The sequence below is a fragment of the Plectropomus leopardus genome, chromosome 14 (assembly GCF_026936395.1).
Source record: "Plectropomus leopardus strain MGB_pleo_1.0 chromosome 14, ASM2693639v1, whole genome shotgun sequence".
Lineage (NCBI taxonomy): Eukaryota > Metazoa > Chordata > Actinopteri > Perciformes > Serranidae > Plectropomus > Plectropomus leopardus.
This window is the reverse complement of record NC_142189.1, coordinates 10,940,381-10,960,729: the sequence shown is the minus strand read 5'-3', so window position 1 is coordinate 10,960,729 and position 20,349 is coordinate 10,940,381. Positions and strand designations below refer to the sequence as shown.

Below are 20,349 nucleotides of genomic sequence, written 5' to 3'. Positions count from 1 at the left end.
TGTGTGTTTCTCTTCCTGGCCAATAAGCTGACTATTTTCACAGGAGGACCAACTGGAGCAAAGTGTTTGCTCATTTAAGCCCTAAAGAGGCTGAGGAAGACTGGCAGAGGATATTAGTATGAAGTAAACAAAGTGATATTTCTTTAAAGTGAGCAAGATTTTTATCATCCAGTCATGAGTGCAGACAGTCAAAAGGTCTCAGTATTTTTCATTATTACTTTTCTTTTGTTTGTCAATGCCTGGCTGCTGTTTAAGATTTATTTTGGATAGAAGTCTTAACAAATGAAGAGGAACTTTCCAAACCAGCACCGGAAATTGACCATTTTTGAGGATGTCAACAAGTGACTTTTGTCTTTTTGCACTATGGCATGATCATCTTTGAACAAGCGTGCTTAAGTTTCTCTCTGGGAAAACAAGTTGCATTTTGCAGCGATATTGTTTTCTTTTTATATCGTTTTAGATTATTTGTGTTCCGTCATTGAGTGGCATAGTTGTGAAGGAATTGTCTTATTACTTAATGGCAAAATAGTCTTTGAAATAATGTGTCGGAGCTTCCTCATAAGAAAATAAGTTTAATTTTACAGCTATATTATTTTCTTTGTATTAAGTTTTTGTTTTGGTTTTTTTTTCACGTTTTTATCGTTGAGTGGCGTGGTTTTGTAGAGATTATGCTTTTATTCTGAAAAGCGCGACCGGAAGACTCGGGTTATCTTCTTTTTCTATGAAGATATCGGAGGACTTCAGTCAAATTTTCTTATCACATTGCACCCACTTTATAATATCTATCAAATGCCATGTATATAGCTTGTAAGCATATTTTTTTGGTCAAACATAGTGACATTTAAAATAATTCAGATACTTGGTGAAGCTAGCGCTTGAGGAAGCAAAATAAAAGTCCCGCAAGAAGACGAAATAACGGCGAACATACACGAACGTTAACACGACGACCGTTAGCCGTTATGGTCAAACTGAGGCTGTAAAATAGTGACAAACTCGTCAGAGGAAGCGTTCAACATGACTGGAGGATAACTGACAACAACAACAACATACGGCAGGTGCTCTCACTTCCGTCGCGGTCATTTCACCGGCTGGTCGCTGTTAACGGACCGTAATCTGGCTAACGGAGCGGTGGTTAACGGTTGAGGCCATGGTGAGGTCAGCTAGCTGTTGTTGGGCTTTTTATAGCTAACGGTAGCTGCTGGACCGTTGACGTTCTGTCGGACCACCGAGGAGGACAGCGCGCGACCTTGGGGACGTTGTCATGGATCTGACTCGGCTGGCTGTGGATGCTGGTCAGTTCATCAACCGGGCTGTTCAGGTAAAAAATCGAGGTTAACGTTAAATTAACTGATATTTAACTATTTAATGGTGGGTTTATTGTTTATGAAACAGCCCAAAGACGTTAATGTCACTCCAATGAGGGCGGTTGTTTTGAGTATTAAATGTTAATTGGTATTCCGCTCCAGTACACGGAAGAAAGTATTGGACAGGCGGACAAGACCGAGTTGGAGCCCGGACTGGAGGAGCTGTTGACCCGGGTAGACGCCACCAAGACTTGGACAGACAAGATAATCTCCCAGACTGAGGTTTTACTGCAGCCTAATGCTGGTGAGAGACTTCATTGTTTGCGTGTAATTGATTTAAATAGTCCTGAAAGTATTTGTATGTCTGTCATAATTGACGTGTTAGGGACTGTACTTTATTTATTAGAGTGAAGGGGTGGGACTTTTTTTTTCTGACGTGCCTGATGCTAAGGGTTTTAACCATATGAGATTTTAACAGTGCGAGAACCATCTCAGAAAATATAGCAAGGTCACAGTATTATAGAATAATCATAACCATCACACAAGGACCCGTAAAGGACCTAGCAAACGTTTTATTACTTTAAGCTTGGACCCATTTTAAAAGAAATATGAAAAATAAAAGTATGTGTAAAGTCTTCCTTCGGAGAATAACTAAATTATAGGTGAGATATTCCATCCAGATGCATATTCTGTAGATAAACGAACATACACATTTTGATTACTGTCAATTTAGCTCAGTACACCTTAAACTTTGTATATTGCTGCAACCTTACTGGAGCTACACATATTTTTACTCCAGTTGAGTGACTTGGGGAAATGCATGACACTCTATCCACCATAAATAATCATATTTTAAAATTTCTGGTTATGAGAAATGGCGAGACTTTGGAGATTTTTAAAGAAAATATGCTTTTCAAACCCATTGGGGGCTCTAGTGGTATTCAAAACACATTTTTAAAAACAATTTAGACCATTTACAATTGAATGCCCCTCCCCTCAACCTAGTCAGAAACATAACTCCCTCCCTAATGCTTAAATAATTATTTGAAATAGTTGCCCCGCTTTGCAACACCCCCTCCCTTTATATAAATAAAGAACAGTCTCTTAGTTGATGTCTTAATTAGTAAATTTAACTGATAAATTGGGGGGAAAAATCAATTGCAAACTCCTGTATAACTACATTACCCAATGGAACACATTTGTATTTGTATATAGCAAAGAATTAAAAATGTTGGTGATTTCTATGAAAATGGGCCTTTTTCACAGAAAGTATTGTGGCATGTCACAGTTAGAACAACACAGGTGTAAATATTATAATTTATGATGGCTGAAGTCCATGCGGCTGCTTTGATTTCAGGATCCTTGTATCTTGCATGCTGCAACATGCTGTTAGTGTTATTAATAACACCTGTGCTTTTACTAATATGACAAGTCAGAATGTCTGCTGTGAGAAAGGCCTATATCATTTTTTTTAAACTAAATGTCATATTTTGTTCTGTACATGTAGATAAGTAACTGACCAAACATGCTATCTTGATAAACAAACCATCTCCACATTTGCACCAAACCACAAAGATATTTCCAGCGAATGTGCTGTAGCCGTTTCAACCTACATAAAACCACTGGATGATGACTATTAGGCTTTACCTCTGGGAGCCAGTATTTGATCTCTGTCTGCCCTCCTACAATAAATACCTCTACCATTTGCTCCTCTGTTTGCTTTGACTCTAATAGGCCTGTTCAGATGAATAGGGATGGTTATTCTTTTGCCTGTTTGAATTCAATTACCTCAGATAATGGAATTATGAGTGGACGTGGTCTGTAATCTATCAAATAAGGGGACCATTCAGCTGCCAGAAATAATAATGTCGTGTTTGTTCAGCATCAACGATGTATTTGCAGATCCTCTATCGACAGAGGGCTTTTAGTCTCTGAAGAACCATTTTTGTTTAGCTTAGGTGTATGTCACGTGCTAATGGCAATGACCAGCAAATTATGATCAGCTGCCCACTGTTTTGTTTCACAATAATTTAAATCAGTTTTCAGTGCTTGTAATAGTATCAAATACAAACAGGATGTTAAGAAGCCTCTTTATTGTTATGTAAATGGGATGATTTGACTATTAAATGTCTTTTTAAACTGTAGTATCCTGACACCTGTTTTGACACCCATCTTACGGTTAAACAGTGTCTTGTGAGGTATTTGTTTGTGTGCTCAGTTCACACACACGGGTCACAAAAAGTTATTTGTATTAGCCCAGTGTTATTTCATGAACAAATATAAAATATCGAAATGAATTTGAAGCTGAACTGAGTTCTCTGATCTGTGACGAACAGGAGCACGGCTAGAGGACCGGCTGTATGAGCACCTGGATTGGAGCGCCCCCCCGCGGCCTCGTGCACATGAGGTACTGGGAGACCAAATGACTGAGGCTGGGATGGAGATGGGGTCCAACACACCTTATGGTGAGTATGCATTAGAGGTAAACTTAGATATTTATCAACCTGGACCATAATCACCCATGTTTTTGTGTAAAAGTGACTAATGGCAGCAACAATTTTTTAAATTTGTCCATCAGTTACTGAGAGGACCACAGCTGCAAAACAGGCTGCAATGTAATATGCCAGGGCAATAGTGCACCATCAATATACATTCACTGAAAGTGTTTGTTTTTTGCCACTGACAGGCTCAGACTGTTGTTATAAGTGTACAAAAATATTAAGACCGTACAAAAAAAAAGTTTTTTCTTCTAACCAAGTCTTGCAAAAGGAAAAATCTTGTCTTACTAGTTGAGATGCTGCAGGAAGATAATAACAACTTTCCCTTTAATGTAGATCATTTTGATTGGAAAAAGTATGGTTTACATCCCATGAGTAAATTCTGCTGCAAATGCTAATAACATCTTGCATATTAAAAAAATGAAAAAAATAGTTGTAAATAGCAGTATGTTTTGTGTCCAGGAGCTGCACTGCTCAGGTGTGGAGAGGTTCAGAAGCAGTTTGGTGAAGCAGAGAGGAAATTTGTCCAAAGCGCTAACATCCACTTTCTCACCCCTCTGAAGAGTTTCACTGAGGGAGAATACAAAGCCATGCAGGTAATACACACGTTAACACATACTCACACTCATCACCATCATGATTGTGGCTCTTAAAGCTGGGGTAAGCAGCTGTTAGCTGTTGTCTATTGGTTGTATGCAGGGTTCCTAATGATCCTTAAAAAGTCTTAACAGGCATTTAATGTACTAATCTATAAATAAGACCTTAAGTGATATTGAAATGTACTAAATCAATCTTTCAAAAGTATTAAAAATGGCACAATTGCAAGTAGGATTATTAGAAAACTTTTTTTTTTTGATGTTGCATCATAAAATCTCAAAATAATTGGTAATATCTTTTCTTTTATTTTTTATTTATTTATTTATTTTTTTTACCTTTTTTTGAAAATAATTTACAGAATTTAACATCACCCAGATCAGGATAGAGGAGCCAACAACACTCATATACATTTACTACATTCAAATGAAAAATGAACAAAAGAAAAGTTGAAAAGTTGCTGTTCCATCATTGAAAACAGCTACCTATACCTCAATGCAACTCAAAAAAGGTAGACAAATTGGTTTGTCTACCTTTTTTGAGTTGCAATTTAGAGAATCAAAAATGAGTGAGCGAATGGCTCCTGGCTGCAGCTTCAAGTTCACGGTTGTGTAGTTCATATTAGCTGATGTTAGAACCTCAAATCACAGTGTCCTCCAACTAACTCCTCTTCGCTACAAACTACATCGCCAGGAGGAGGGCAGGTAGCAGCTCTGGAGGTGGATCCAAGATTAGCGGCTGCAACTAAGAGAATCCAGCCAGCACAGACCACAGCTCCTGGGGCCAGGACAACCCAGACTACCAACTAGATCAGATCCTACAGGTTAGACCAGGCGCTGTCGCTGGACAGCAGCCTGTGGTGACGCAGCGGTGGGGGATTTGCGCTGCTGAATTCGAGTATCTACAGCCACTGACTGAAGGACCATCTATGCAGCTGCTGCCCGGTCTCCTCCAAGCAAAGCAGCCCACATCAGCAGGAAGCAAGACAGAGGGGTGTAGGGTGGTTAGCTAGCTAATTTTTGACTAATTTGCGGTCTGATAAACAGAGAGAGGATGGGGCAAGGAGGAGCTGAGTAAATGCCCTGTGGGCAACTTCACAACGAAATAAGAAGAAAAATAAATCAATGCATGGGAAACACTGTGTTCCTGTATGAAATGTGTGCTTATGTCTATTGTCGTCTTGGGGGAGGGGCTTAGGTCAGAGAGGGGAGAGCTGCAGGAAGAGGGTGTATTTTCAATTTCTGCTTTTTTTAAATGCCTTTTTCCAGATTTCTGCCTACTCCAGCTTTAATTGTATATTTTGAATGTCACAGTAATTGCTTCGCTAATCTCTGTCTTTGTTTTTTTTGTTCAATTGATAAGTTGTTTGCACACTCCACATGGTTTTAAAAAGTTTTTGTGTGTGTGTTTGTTTTTGTGTATCTAGGATGAGCGCAGGATGCTGGTGAATAAGCGTTTGGACTTGGATATAGCTAAGAACAGACTGAAGAAAGCCCACGAGGCCGACCGAGAAGGCAGAGTGAGTAACAATTTCTTGACTTTAATTTATATAGACACAGCCTTTAAATACGCTCATCATACCAGGATTAAAATAAAAACAAGTCACCGACATTCTCTCTCTATCAAACTGTACATTCTTATTCCTCCTCTATGGTTTTTCCTGTCTCTTTGTCAGAACCTAAATGCAAACCCACTGGATGATGACTACCTGTCTCATGTCTCTTACATGTTCAGCTTCCTGCGTGTTAAATGGCTAAAGGTCAGTGACGCTAAAGGTACACGAATATTAACAGATTGATAGGCACAGCTGAACTTGCTGTTTGATCACTAAGTCACTTGTCCTCTTCTGTCTCCTCATCCAATCAGATGTGGGCTCAGGAAATATCTCAGGTGAGCTCATGTTTATGGCTGCATGCACACAGATCTGATGGAAACATGCTTCATGCGAGTTCAACCATAACTTCATGATTTACCGCTGTCAGCACAAGAATGGCCCTGTTTGTTGCAGTTCTCGTTGTATTTCTATTGTTTAGTTCATTTAGACTTAAGCCCTTCTGGGGTTTGTTTTTGCTAAACTAGTGGACATAATTAAAAAGATTATAAAAAACAATTTTGTGTGTGTGTGTGTGTGTGTGTAGGCAGAGATGGAGCTGAGGATCTGTCAGAGTCTGTTTGATCGACAATCAGATATTACAAAACGAGCTGTGGAAGGAATCAGCAACACTCATGTATGTTCTCCCTCACACACACACACACACACACACACACACACATACACACACACACAAGCATAGAAAGATAGAAAATAAGATTCTGTCATATCTGTAGCTCAGTACTTGTGTGTGTTTTTGTATTGGAAGGCTTTCTTTCTACATTAAAGTACCAAATGCCCAGAAAAACTCTGTTGTTTTCTGTTGAAAAAAACAAAACAATACATTTTTTAGTGTAGTTTGCCATTTAATATCTCCTGAAATAGAGAAAATCATAGCTATAAAGGTAACATTTTATCAATAAGGGATGCTGCAAGTTATGGCCACTTGTTTTTATTTGATTTATTTTAGAGTTTTTATTTTTTCTCAAATGAAAACTCTGTATGTTTCTCCATCTGTCTTCTGTCTATTTTTTTTCCCAGATCAACCACATGCGGAGCCTGACTGACTTCGTGGAGGCTCAGGCTTGTTACTTCGACCAGTGCAAGCAACATGCTCAGGAGCTTCAGAGGCAGCTGGCCAGGTCTGTATGTCTGGTTTACATAACTAAAGACTAAAATCTTTATAGAACTGAAATAATATATGTCAGTTAATTGTTTCTTTATACTATTTGTATTTGTATTATATACTAATTTTTTTTTCTTCTGTTAATATCCCCTAAAAATTTCTGACCTGGACTACACTAACTTGTATTTGTGTAATAGTTTTTCACTAGAGAGGTGTTTTGACATTCCTTTCCACCAATGGGGTGATGTCTGTGCACTTCCCTAAAAATCTGATCAATCTGATGATGATTCAAATGTACCCCGGTCAAGATAGATCAGATGCATCACTAATAAAACCAAGTGACGGTAGAAGCCAAATCCAGAATTTCTGAATGAAGGTGAAAGAGTAAATTTGGTTTCAGCACCTTTTTGTTTAGAAAAACCATGTTAGTATTAAGTATTTTAATGTGTAAAAATGCAATGCCACAAAACTAAAAACTGCTTTTCTAAAAGTTTATATTTTAGATATATAGGGTTTTCACAGGACACTGACAAAGTGCACTTTTAGTGAGGTCACAGGCTTGTTTTTTTATTTGCTTCCTGATGAATTATGGAAAATAGTTTGAAACACTAAATTCAGAAGCCAAATCCCACAAAATGTATGTTCTTCAACTTGGGATCGAATCAATTTTTTTATTCAAAGCTATAACACAGTTGGCCAACAGTGTCTGGACATCTGGTCTCACGAAGAACACAAGACTATTGAGAATACTTATGAATCAAATACGTTTTTTCACATTAGTAACTTGGTTTTGATTTTATTTCTCCTGTCAGCATCCCAGCAGTCCTCTGCTCCAATAACTGGCAGTCCGCAATTAGTAATGAAGTCAATCAACCGTCCACAAGCAACCACGTAGCCAACGAGCCCCTTGGCTTAAATCAGGTCACTCCAATCCCCATAGTCGTCCACCAAATTCCAGACTTTGACCAGGACTCATGGACTGCATATCCACCGGCCGGGACTGAAAAAACAACAGAAGCCTCTATAACCACACTGCCAAATAACAACAATAACAACAACACCTGCCTTTCTGATGGCCAAGCAACCAGCCACTGTTCAACAACCAACCAAGCATCTGATTATGTCAGTGCATCAAATTTGGACATTGACCCAACAGATCAGATCACAACCGCCAGCGTGCAAACCAACGGAGCAACAACTCTTATAACCAATGGTGCGGGTAGTCTGACAACAGCTTCCCAAACTTCCAAACTCAGTGGAACCGAGTCTCAGACAGCAAATGTAGCAGCCGGTGTGACCATAACAACAGATGACATGGCTGTTGAGACTCTCACAATCAATGGTGTGGCTGCTGAGCTCCAAACGACAAATGAAAGCGCAAGCGAGCTGCCCGCCATTAATGGAGAGGATGCCCAGGAGTCATCAACAGCCAGTCAGGACATGGTTCAGTAGCTTAGACTGACTTTGACTGGAGCTTCAGCTAATTTAGACCAGTTGTAAATTGGCTTTGTGGATCCGAGACAGCATTATAAAGAAACAAGATACACAATCGTTATAACATGGTGTATGTTAAAACTTGAATTAATCCCATAGGGAAATTAATGTGAAGTGGTTGTAAAAGTGCGTATTTTTCTAAACGTGAAATAGTGCCACAATAATTTTAGCCTTTAACCACGACTATATAATATTCATGTATGAAAATGACGACTGCTGAGTATCAGTCCACTCTTGTCTACTGACTGTTAGATTTGCAGTGTGTGACTGTGAAAACTTGTTTTCAGTCTGTGAAACTAAATCTTTATTTTTACATTTAGTTACATGACAAACGACGCTTTGTGCCAAGTATATGTGTTTATTTGTTGGTATGAAAACATCAGTTCGTGTGTGTGTTTATCTCTGCGTGTCTGTGTCTATCAGTGACCCATGTGCACACTGTCACTTGTGTTTACAGCTTCCCCAAACCTGTTACACCTTTAAAGAGAGCTGTGTATGTATGTGATTCCACCACCTTTTGACTCAACTTGCAAGGTGAGGTCATTTTCCACATGAAACACGTTACCTACATGTGTTTGGGAGTCCACGAGGTGCCAAAACACCAAGCTGAACAGGACCTTTATGCTGTAGCATGGTATAAAATATGGTTCCTCATACACACTCTGGGTGTTTCCCCCTACACGCAGTCGAATCACATATTCACTTTTACCCTTTTACCCCATTAAAGCCCCCACTAGGTGAACTGGGCAGAGGTTTCCGTGTCCAGATGTTGTTAATTTTCTTTGTGAGGGCAGCCCTGCTCTACCGTAGTGTGGGTCCACTCTGGGGACCCTGGATGGAAACACACACATTAATGTAGCAGTGACCGTAGTGATGTAATCGCCCACAAGCTCTCGGCTGTACGCTTTTATCCCAATACGTAAAGATGTGTAGGTGTATAAGGATAGTTTCAGTATTCACAATTCTAGTCGCTGCCAGTTGCAAACCACGCGTCCATGCAGTCATACTGTTCGTTGAGCTGATGTCAGTGTGAGGTTTGATTCATGTGAAGATTTGGAAATAAATATGCAAACAGTGATGTCATGTTAATCCAAATCAAATGTGGATCTTTGTTCTCCTGTCGAGGTGTTTCTGTAATTCCATCGTTAAAATCTGCTGCTTGCCGTTTGGCCTTGCACTTTTTTCATACTGTTGACATACATACAATCATTTCCAGGTTGAGGTCTGGATCAGGCAAGTCTAGTAATGTTTTAAAACTAAAGGTTTGGACTCGAGTCACATGACTCACAAATTTAATGACTTAAGACTCAACAAAATCAAAAAAGACTTGCAAATCATCTTGGACTATAACACCAGTGACTTATGACTTCAGTTAGACTTGAGTCTTTTGACTTTATTCCTTTCCCCCAAGCCCAAAGATGAAAAAGTTTGTTAGTTAATAAGTGTGCCACAAGTCAGTAAGTCAATAATTTCCTGAATCAATTTATGTTCATGCTATCCATTCTCAGCACGTTGACAGTTAATTCCCCCCTGACTTGGTTTGACTCGGGTCATGCCTGCTTTGACTTGGGACTTGAGTGTAAAGACTTAAGACTTGATACTTGCAAGACAATAACTTTTACTCTGTTAAAAAACATTCCTGACACTGTAAAGCTTATAGTTAAGATTGGCTCACTTTACTTATTGCAGTATGATTAATTGTTTTAACAGGATTATAAGGTCTGGCAGTGTATGAAACTTATCTCAACCTCAATGCTCACATGCAGTGAAATACTCAGAGAACACTGGCAAAGCGTGTGTGTGTGTTTGCGTGTGTGTGTGTGTGTGTGTGTGTGTGTGTGTGTGTGTGTTTGCGTGTGTGTTTGCGTGTGTGTGTGTGTGTGTCATGTATTTTGCTCTTCACTTCGTCACCTCTATCCTGTTCACGACTGTACAAACAGATTAGATTGACGAAAGGCAGGTTATGTGTTATTGATCTGAGTATAGTCAGGAGGCCTGTGGTTCAATCACACCATAAACATATCACACCTCTATATCAGCTCCACATTTTAACATGACCGCACAGGAGGTACAGCCAGCGCTTAAAGACAGATTAAATAGTGTTTCGTTCCTGTAACTTTCCTCTGACTCAGCCAAACAAGAATAGATTGTCCTCGATATGTCCCTCGCTGCTCATGACTTTGTTTCCGCCACACTGATACAGCAAATCCCCAACATGTTTTCTAAATAATTTTTATCATTTCCGGTATGTGTCTTGTCCATCAGCAGAGACAGCAGCTCGCTCTCTGTTTTTGTGATTTTGTGCTCATGTGTGATACAGAAAGGAACGGGAAGTTGAAATTGTGTTTTGCTGGTCTGGCTGACGTGAGTGAGTTATGAAAGCTGATAAAGGGAATTGGGATGTCTGTAATTATATTTGGCTCAGTCCTTTCCTCTACTGTACCTGAGGGGCAGAGACACAGATAACATTTCTATGGATAGGTACAGTATGTTATTTATTTTTTATTCTTAACTTATATTTTATCATTTGGATCCCATTGAGGTGAGAAGCCTTGTTTTGCAAGATAGACTGTCATGACAGCAGTGCAAAAAAAAATGTAGACAAAAAAAACCAATTAAAAACATAAATAATGAAATAAGGCTAATGGTATAGGAAGAGAAGCAATTAACACTGGAGGTTAACTACACTGCTTTCGTGTTCTGCCTTTTGCAGACTATTCCATGTGGTTTGAGCAGATAATAGAAATGTTTACATTAGGGTCAGACAGCAGATATGCTGTATTTCTTGTGATCTGTGTTTATGACTGCTAAGTGAAATTGGCAGAGATGTAATGGCAGTTTGCCTAGAATGGCTTTACTAATTAAGAAACACTTTAAATGCTATCAATTTATGGACAGAAATGGCCAGTTAACTCTGGAATAGAAAGCACATTGATGTGTGAATTTTTTTGATTACAAATCTCAATCAGCCACTATGTCAAGAGTTCAACATGGGAAGAGACAAATACAATAATTTATAACAAATCGCTATGATTAAGAACTAATTTAAATGTGGGTAATACTTCCACAAAGCCAAATACCTTGATATTTGTAAAATGTTTTATTGTCTTTCCCTGAGCTGTAACAATGTCCCCAGTGTCTATAGGCTTCCTCCTAGCATTAGATTACAACATCAACTTGGATTTATATATTTCTGTTGAGTGACTGCAAAATATTAAAGACAGATGGTATTTTGTGAAGCGCATCTGGGCGAGAAGATCCACATGTGTACAAAACTATATAATCTGGTTAACAATGAGCATTAATTCCATGTACATTAGCACTAAGATTATTTATGTACAACCCGGTCTCACTCCCAACTCAATACTGATACTTGGTCGGTGGCTCTCAGCATCAGATACCGTTGTACCGAGGCAACCTTCAGTGGCTGTATGAAATGCGCTGGGCGTGGCATTTTTTGATGCCCTGAGCAACTTCTTTGTTTCCCCCTGTCAATCCAAAAGTTAAATGAATTATTTTGAAAACAACATAGTGTGCTAGTGTGTGCATACTATGCTAGTGACATAGGTCATGTGATGTGACATTATATTTTAAACAGACTTATTTTAAGCCAGTCAGTCAGTCAGTCATTTTCTGTAACCGCTTGTCCTCGTAAGGGTCGCAGGGGAGCAGGAGCCAATCCCAGCTGTCATCGGGCGGAAGGCGTGGTACACCCTGGACAGCTCCTTATTTTAAGCCAAAACATTACATTTTTTCTGCACCTAACCTTGTGCGATTGTTGCTTAACCTAAGGGAATAAACCTAAAAATGATGTATTTTACCAATGTTCTAATTTTTTTTTTTTGTTTTTTTGAAAAGAAACTGAATGTATTCAACAAGCAGAAAAGGTACATTTTATGTTTTATTTACATTTATTTTGAAAATAGACAGTACATGCAACTAGTGTTAATTTTGCATGCTTTCCACAAGCAAAAAATGACACAAGTATTGCCTTGAGCATCATGGATTGACGCATAGAGCCACTGATAGTGTCGGTATTTGAGTTGGGAGTTAGGATGTGTTGTTATGTAAAGTGAAAATAAAAGCGGGACAAGCACTTCCTACGTACAGCAAGCCAGTTTGGACTTTGTCCACTGTCTTTGACGCATTTGATCCTAGCTAAAATATAATTACTAGACCAGCAGGTCCATAGTATCCAAGGCTTTTCTGACCTCTGATTTTTTTCTTCAATCATAACTGTTTCACACTGTTTACAGTAAAACATGAATGTATAACATCATACACTGCTTTTGACATCATTAGACACTGGTATAAGTCGGCTACTTTCTTACAAAGGATCTATTGTTTAACAGTATCCTGTATTTCAATTATATCTCCATGGTTTCCTCTTCTCCCCTTCCTACACATAAAAAGGGGTACACCCTGTTTCCATAAAACTGGCCTCCGTCGTCTGACTGGGCTGTGTCAGTGTGATTATGTGTTTTTTTCATTTGTGAAGTCCTGTTGCTGTTTTATTTTGGCTGTTTTTAGCCAGTGCGAGTTCTGCTGACAACACCCACTGTCCCAGTTTCCCTTGCATCTCTGGTTTTGTTGGGACAAACCAGACGACAGGATCTGTTCTCTTCTAATTTTCAATGGTCTGAATGTAATCAGTGCTAATGCACACAAGCGCTCCCCTCGAATCCAACGCTCTGTTGTCTCCCCTTCAGTCTTCATCTCTCTGCTATGTTTCTGCCAATCCTTCATCAATCATCATTCCTCCTCCTCACTGCCAGCTGGGAGTGTTTTGTGTGACAGCTAAACTGTAGGTGTGGTGTGCAGGTGGGGGTGGTAAAGAGCGTCTGGTGGCTGCTGATAAATGTAGCTCCTCTTTTATGGAGTCATCATGACCTAAATAGCCAGATGACCCATAGAGAGGAAAATAACGTGGAAAGAACAAGATGAGAACACCATTTCTGACTTACATACACTGAATTTTATATCACACCTGCAAGTCATACCATGAATTTATTCCTGAAGGGATCCTAATTACTTGAATTTTATGGAAGTGGGCCAGGGAAATGCACACACGTATGCCCATAGTGATGTTTTTGTTTTTTTTTTGCTGCAACAAGGAAAGGAAAAAATTATACAAATTTCCTCTGTACCTTTCCTCACCAACTATCCTCTCTGTGCGTCTCTTCCTCTGCATGTTCTCTCTTTTTCCTGCGATAAACCTGCCAGCTTTCACCCCAATTAGTCCCTCCGCTACAATTACAGCCTGCTAAACAAAGAAAATCAGACAAAGTACTGGCAGACATGCTGACATCTGCAGTGGAAGCTCAGACTGGAGGTCTGCAGAGAGTAGAAAGGTCAAGGCTTTTCCTCTGACCTTGACACTACTACTACTTCTGCTGCTTAACCCCCATACCTGTTAAAGCCCTCTGTCTATAACAAGGTCATTTGAACTTGTCAAGTGTTCAATTTCTTTGCCATCAAATTTTTAATTGACAAAGTAACCAGGCAACAAAATACAATCACAGCCAGAAAGCAACTTTTGTAGTATTGCTTTGCAAAGAAATGTAATATTAATGTGCTAAAACAGCATAGTCATTGTGAGCTTTAAATATAATCCAGACTCTGCAATGTTGCAATTTATTTTGGTTAAGGGATTAGGTGTTGATGCACATGAGCAGGGAGGAACTCTGACTCATCACTAAAAAGGTTCAAAAGGAGACAGACTGGGAGAGAGTGTGTGGATTGAAATGTCCTGTGAAAACAATGTAAACAACGGCTGTGGAGGACTCAAGAAATTTGATAGTAAAGTTTACAACAATGGTATGCTTCTTGCAATGACTGGAAATGATCGATTGGAGAGGCTAATTTTAAAGAGTGGAATATTAATTTATACTGCAAATACTGAGTCTGTTTATACCTGGTAATAAAATGTATCTTGGGCGGTCCAATCACAAGTGGACACGGCTAAATACAAGCGTAAACTACCACTTAGATGCATTTTCATCCGATCTCTCAAACCTTTGTTCCAGATCAACCCGCAGTTGACTTCATATCTTATGTAATGTAAATACTGCATCAGGGCAAGATGTGGTGGTTGTTTTGGCGCTAATATATGAAGTGTATGTGTGACCATCCATCGTTTTGCCCTATGGCAAGAGACATGTTGAATTTTGCTGACAGCGGTATCTCCAGCTGCACCAACACAAACACAAATATGACTAGCAAGCATGGTACACAGCAGCTAGCAAGAGTGTGGACGTAACCATGCATGGCGCCCTTTGACCTTCTAGCGTTGGTGACACAAGTGGTTAACTGGAGACACATGATAGGCACAGGTGTGAAAGGTGATGTGTCTCAGCTCTCCGCTTGTGTTCGGCTCACCGAAAAGCATCTTAATGCCAGGTATAAACAGGCTTGTTGTGTGATTATATAGGTTTACATATTTATATGAATATATTTCCATGTAAATATAGTATCTTTTATCTTCAGTGCTTCTATTGCTAAAGTGTTGTGTATCTATTTTAACACAAATATTTATTCTGTTCTGATTTAATATCTTTGTCATATTTATACATTTTCTCTCTGTTATATAAAGACTTGTAGTATGAAGACACAAAAAGGATGATGGAATGTGTTTTTCATTCGTCCAGGAGAGATTTTATTCTTCAGCAGCCACAAGTGAAAATTAATGGATAATGCTAAATGTTCAAGCCTTAGTGTAGTTAAGTCATTAAGCCAGCAAACTAACCCAATTTTAACCATGAATTACTTATTGGTCAGACATGATCAAGCATAGACAGATTTTATGAAAGTACGGTATTTGACATAATTGAATACATTTACACCATTAATTGATGCAGAAAAGGCACAAATTACAGGAAATTAAATGTTTGATGCGCAAAGCCCCGTTGTCTTATATGTGTACCCCTCCCAGTGATGAGTTGAAACCTACGCCCTTGAGACTAAGTGAGGCTGTATAGTAGCAGGAGATGTCTTCTTTCATATTCTTGATTCAAAGAAAGTTCTCTAAAGCATCTGAATCATAGAAACATTTAAACAGTTTTCTGCTCACTTCTTTTTTTTCACCCCAGCTTTCCCTGAGCCCCTGTAACTCTCCCTCTCTTTCCTCATAATACCCCCATTTCCCACTCAGTTTGACTTCTGACATATTACCTCCAGTGGAGCATTACTCACCCAACCTCCAGAGCACCCCCCACCTCTGTCCCACCCTCCTTAACTTCCCTCCTTCTTCCCTTGCGCTGAGTTTATAAGTCTGCACCCAAAGCTCAGTGTGAAGATCTTTACATTTAAGGAAGGGAAAGCAGCTGGGTGACAAACGCACGTGATATAAATACGCTCTTTTTAAATAAATACATTCAGAGTTTCATCATGCATGCGTTCAGGATCTGGCGTTTGCTGTGTGTGCTCGGCTTCATGAGTGCATCTTTGTGTGTGAATGAAGCTGATTATGAAGGAAACTACGCAGATAACTATGACAACGAGATCTCTCCAGACCAACAGGAGGGTGAGTTTTATTTATTTGTCCTTTTGTCACTTTTGTTCCCTGCTTGTTTGAACAGATGGCTCATTGTGAAAAATTTGTCCTCACCTGCATGATTATATAAAGCTAATATTTTTATATGCTTTGATTAAGAATTTATTAGACACTTTGATTTATATATTTTGGAAAGTAAGTAAAGGTGTCACGCAAGGCTCTGTTCTTGGTCCTTCTTTATTCACTATGTGAACAGTCAACATCATAATGTACGTTTTTATGCAGACAATAACATCTTAAGCTAGGAGGGAGTGGCATTGTACATTATATTAAGAGCCTGCACTGTAAAACCTGTCTTTGCTCACTCTGATCACATCAAAATAGGGTAAATATGATGTCAGGTCATTTTACTTCAGCTGCAACACATGTTGAAAGCTAGCTAGGGAAAACAGGTTTTAAATGCTACTTGGAATAATGGAATAAGTAATAAAAAAGGTTTTGATTTAAAATAGCATCTTTCTAAGATTAAAACATACTCAAGTATATTATCTAAATGTAACATGCAATTGTTTTCTTTAACCACTGTACTGTATATGTAAGTTGCACTTTGTAGTGAATTTTATTATTTAGGCTGATAAGATAACCCTGGGTTTACAGTGTAACTTTGTTGTATGAATCAGGTACCCTTTAAATACATACTATTTCCTACTGGTGTTCAAACGTAGGTACTGTGGAAGAAATCTGTGCAATGGGGAGCAAAGGAGTAACAGTTTAGCGCCTAAAGCCCCAAAAAGTGATTTTTTTTTTCCATTTTTAATCTTGTGCGCACAAGATAACTTTTGTCTACATAGGCCTTATAGATTAAATCCAATATAAACAAATGTGTTGCCTCTTGCACATACCTACAAATCCCCTTAAAGTCCCAAAAGGTTATATTTTTTTATTTTGTGCATGCAAGATATTATTTGTGGGAGCAAATTATGACTTTGTTGGTACAAGTAAAATAAATTGTTCCCACAAGATAATGACTTGTGTGCAAAAAAAATCACCTTTTGGGACTTTAGGGGCTCCTTAGTAATAAGCAAAAGGCAAACACATTTGTTTTTATTGCACTTCATGTAAGGAACAGTACCTTTATGTAGTCAATCAAAACAAAAAAAAACAAGCTGGCAGGCTACATCACCTTTACACTGGGCTAGCATTTAACCCACAAAGTCCACTATCAGTAAGTTGTCCCTCATTATTCCAAGACTTTCACCCCTTTTCTTTCTTCTTCTTCAAGCTCTCTACCCCAAAGCTACTTCTCTGTAATCCAGCATTGGTGAGCATCCCTGTTATCATGTTTGGAAACATTCGCCATAAATTTGATATGTTATTTCATCTTGGATTTAAAAGATTTCCCCAAAGTCATTTTCATTACTTTACTGTTCCCTGGCAGGGTTGGTTGCATGCCATAATTATGAAGTACGTTTCTTCTTAAGATGTGCAATTGTTACTCCCTTGTTCCTCATAATCTTGTTTTCTTTCACTGAACCTTCATTTAAATCCCTGTCCCTGATAATTATTTTATTACTACGTTTATAATACAATTAGGTGTAATGCACTGTATTGGGAGGAAAAAAGGGACTAATGCACTGTGCTACAATGTTTTCTCAAACCAATCAAATCAATGTTAACATTTAGTTCTGTTTTTTTATGTTAATAACTTTTCATCTACAGCTGGGAGTCCAACCACACCATGCCAGGCTGCTGAATTTTCTCGCTGGGACAAGCTTTTCATTGCTCTGGAGGACTCCCACATGAGGCAGAACATGCTGCTGGAGTCTCTGGAGCAGTGCTGTGGAGGAATGGTCTCTCTCAGGACACAGGTGGACACGCTGACTAAGGGGACATGCCAGCAGTGTCTACCCAGCCTGGAGTCGGCATGCAGGGCGCAATCAGAGCAGGCGACTGTCAGGCTGCAAAAAGGTTTGCTGGAGCTGCGTCAGGAGGAGGCAGACAGGGCGAGGAGGTTCAACGCAACCTTGCACCAGCTTCTGCACAGTAGCCATGAGGGGAATATCCGGCTGAAACGGTTGGAGGAAGGTGGAGGTCACAGAGTGGTGTCAGCAGGAGCAGCAGACAGCGGGATGGGGCACCATGCAACACCAAGACCTGGAGGTTTAGGGACACCATTTAGCCATGGGATGAAGCCATTCACATCCGGCCTGAAGGAGCAGGAGGTGACTTCACCGATGGACATGGCCACGATGGAAAGGGCCCTGGTTACCATAGCAACAGAGCTGCAGAAGGTTTACCTGCAGCTGAGCAGAGTGATCGAGCAGGCAGGCACAGGCACAATGAGGAAGGGCAGAGGAGACACATGAATTGCCCAGAGGGGAAAAATAATAAAAGATTGACTGGGTACACTCCAGTGATAATGATTTTGCACATACTCTGTTTGTAATACTGTTTTTTTTATGTTAGCTTGTTTTTGTCTGGAAACAATGAATTTAAATGTACCATAAATGTTGTGGGTTTACTATAATGAATAAACACAAATTAAACAACCTAATCAGCCTCATGGAAAGATTTCCTCCCACCACCCACACAGTAATCAGCTCATTTCTATATTCATGCACATGGCCACACTCTCATTTGTCTGAGTCAGTGTGTGTGTGTTTTATCCTCTGCTGTACGTGCCAGAGTTTACACCACTGCCTTGCTATTTGTGTAGTTGTGGTGGTGTCTGCAGATACCAACAACCGCAGGGAAGTGTGTCAGAGGTTTTGGATCATGTACAATTCTGGGCAGGTCTCTCCCACTCATTAGCTGCTTTAAGAGTGTCTGAATGCAAAGAGGCCACGACTTACGATGCTCAGGGTGTTTATGATTTATAAAACCCTGCCAGGGCTAATACACTGACGCCCTTTCCTCCTGCAGTCACACACACACACACACACACACACACACATTCATTTATTGTTTTTAAACCACACAGTGGTTTGTGTTGACTGGTACTTTCCATATATTTCACAGTTTCTGTATGATGGTCTTAGGGGAGTTTTGGGAGTCTTCATAGAGATAGAGAAGACTTTGGGCAAATGAGAAAGTAGCAACAGAGACAGATAAAGAAAGATAAAAACTGAGGAGGAGGTGACATCAGTGATGGAAGAAGTATTCAGGTCCTTAATTTAAATAAAAGTGTAACACCACAATGTCAAAATTCTCCCAAGTATTATCAGCAAGCTGGCGTGAAAAGCGAAAATACTCATTATGCTGCAGAAAGGCCCCAGTCAGTGACATATTAAAGTTTATTGTTTCATCATATGAATTAACTTAGCAGTGTGTGTGTGTGTGTGTGTGTGTGTGTGTGTGTGTGTGTGTGTGTGTAATTCAATCTATAAAAAAATCATTTATTAACTGGTCATAGGTTTTGTATGTAAATTCTGCAGCATCACTTGAGATATGTGAACAACTTGTAATTAAAGTTGTCAAATAAAGGTAGTGGAGTTAAAACTACAATATTTTTAACTAAAATTTAGAGTAAAAGTATTGAGTGTCATAAAAGGGAAGTTTTCAAGTAAAATACAAGTACCTGAAAGGGACAGTTCAGCCAAAAGTTTGAAATTCATATTCTTCCTCTTACCTGTAGTGCTATTTATCAATCTAGAGTAAGTTGCCAAGTATTGGTCATATCAGCCGTACAGATGTCTGCCCTCTCTCCAGTATTGTGAAACTAGATGGTACTTGACTTGTGGTGCTCAAAGCGCCAAAAAATGTATTTGAAAAACTCAACAGCAATGTCTCTTCCCAGAAATCATGACCCACTTAGTCAACATAATCCACAGACCTTGTTCCAACATTTTCATGTAGGAACTATTTTCTCTCACCCATACTACACCCACCATCTGTATCGCCATGTAGAGGGGAGCGTTCATCAACTCATGGACAAGAGACAGTGTAAAATGTTAATGACTTCCTCCACTGCTGAGCTGTAACATTAGCTAGCTCAGTGGTTCTAGGTGATTTAGCAGTAGATGCACAGTTCCTTCTGCGTGGTGATGCAGTTGGTGGGTGTAGTTCTGTAGAAATAAAATTGTTCCTACATAAACTGCTCATAAGGTCTTTGGATTATCTTGAGTAATTTGGTCATGATTTCTTGAAAGAGAAATTGCTGTTGATCTTTTTAAGTGTAGTTTTTGGTGCTTTGAGCACCACAAGCTGAGTCCCTTCTAGTTCAATTATATTGGAGAGACGGCAGACGTCTC

At 39.4% G+C, this 20,349-nt stretch overlaps 1 pseudogene across 1 annotated transcript; it reads left to right on the top strand.

Annotated features, from left to right (window-relative positions):
• The first annotated feature begins 748 nt into the window (after positions 1 to 748).
• Positions 749 to 18,653, top strand: LOC121953761 (endophilin-B2-like; annotated as a pseudogene). Its single transcript, XR_015778664.1, has 11 exons — positions 749 to 1,318; positions 1,467 to 1,608; positions 3,641 to 3,769; positions 4,265 to 4,398; positions 5,823 to 5,915; positions 6,072 to 6,155; positions 6,263 to 6,286; positions 6,535 to 6,624; positions 7,029 to 7,129; positions 16,008 to 16,129; positions 17,819 to 18,653. The product of XR_015778664.1 is annotated as an endophilin-B2-like (transcript).
• The last annotated feature ends 1,696 nt before the right edge of the window (positions 18,654 to 20,349 follow it).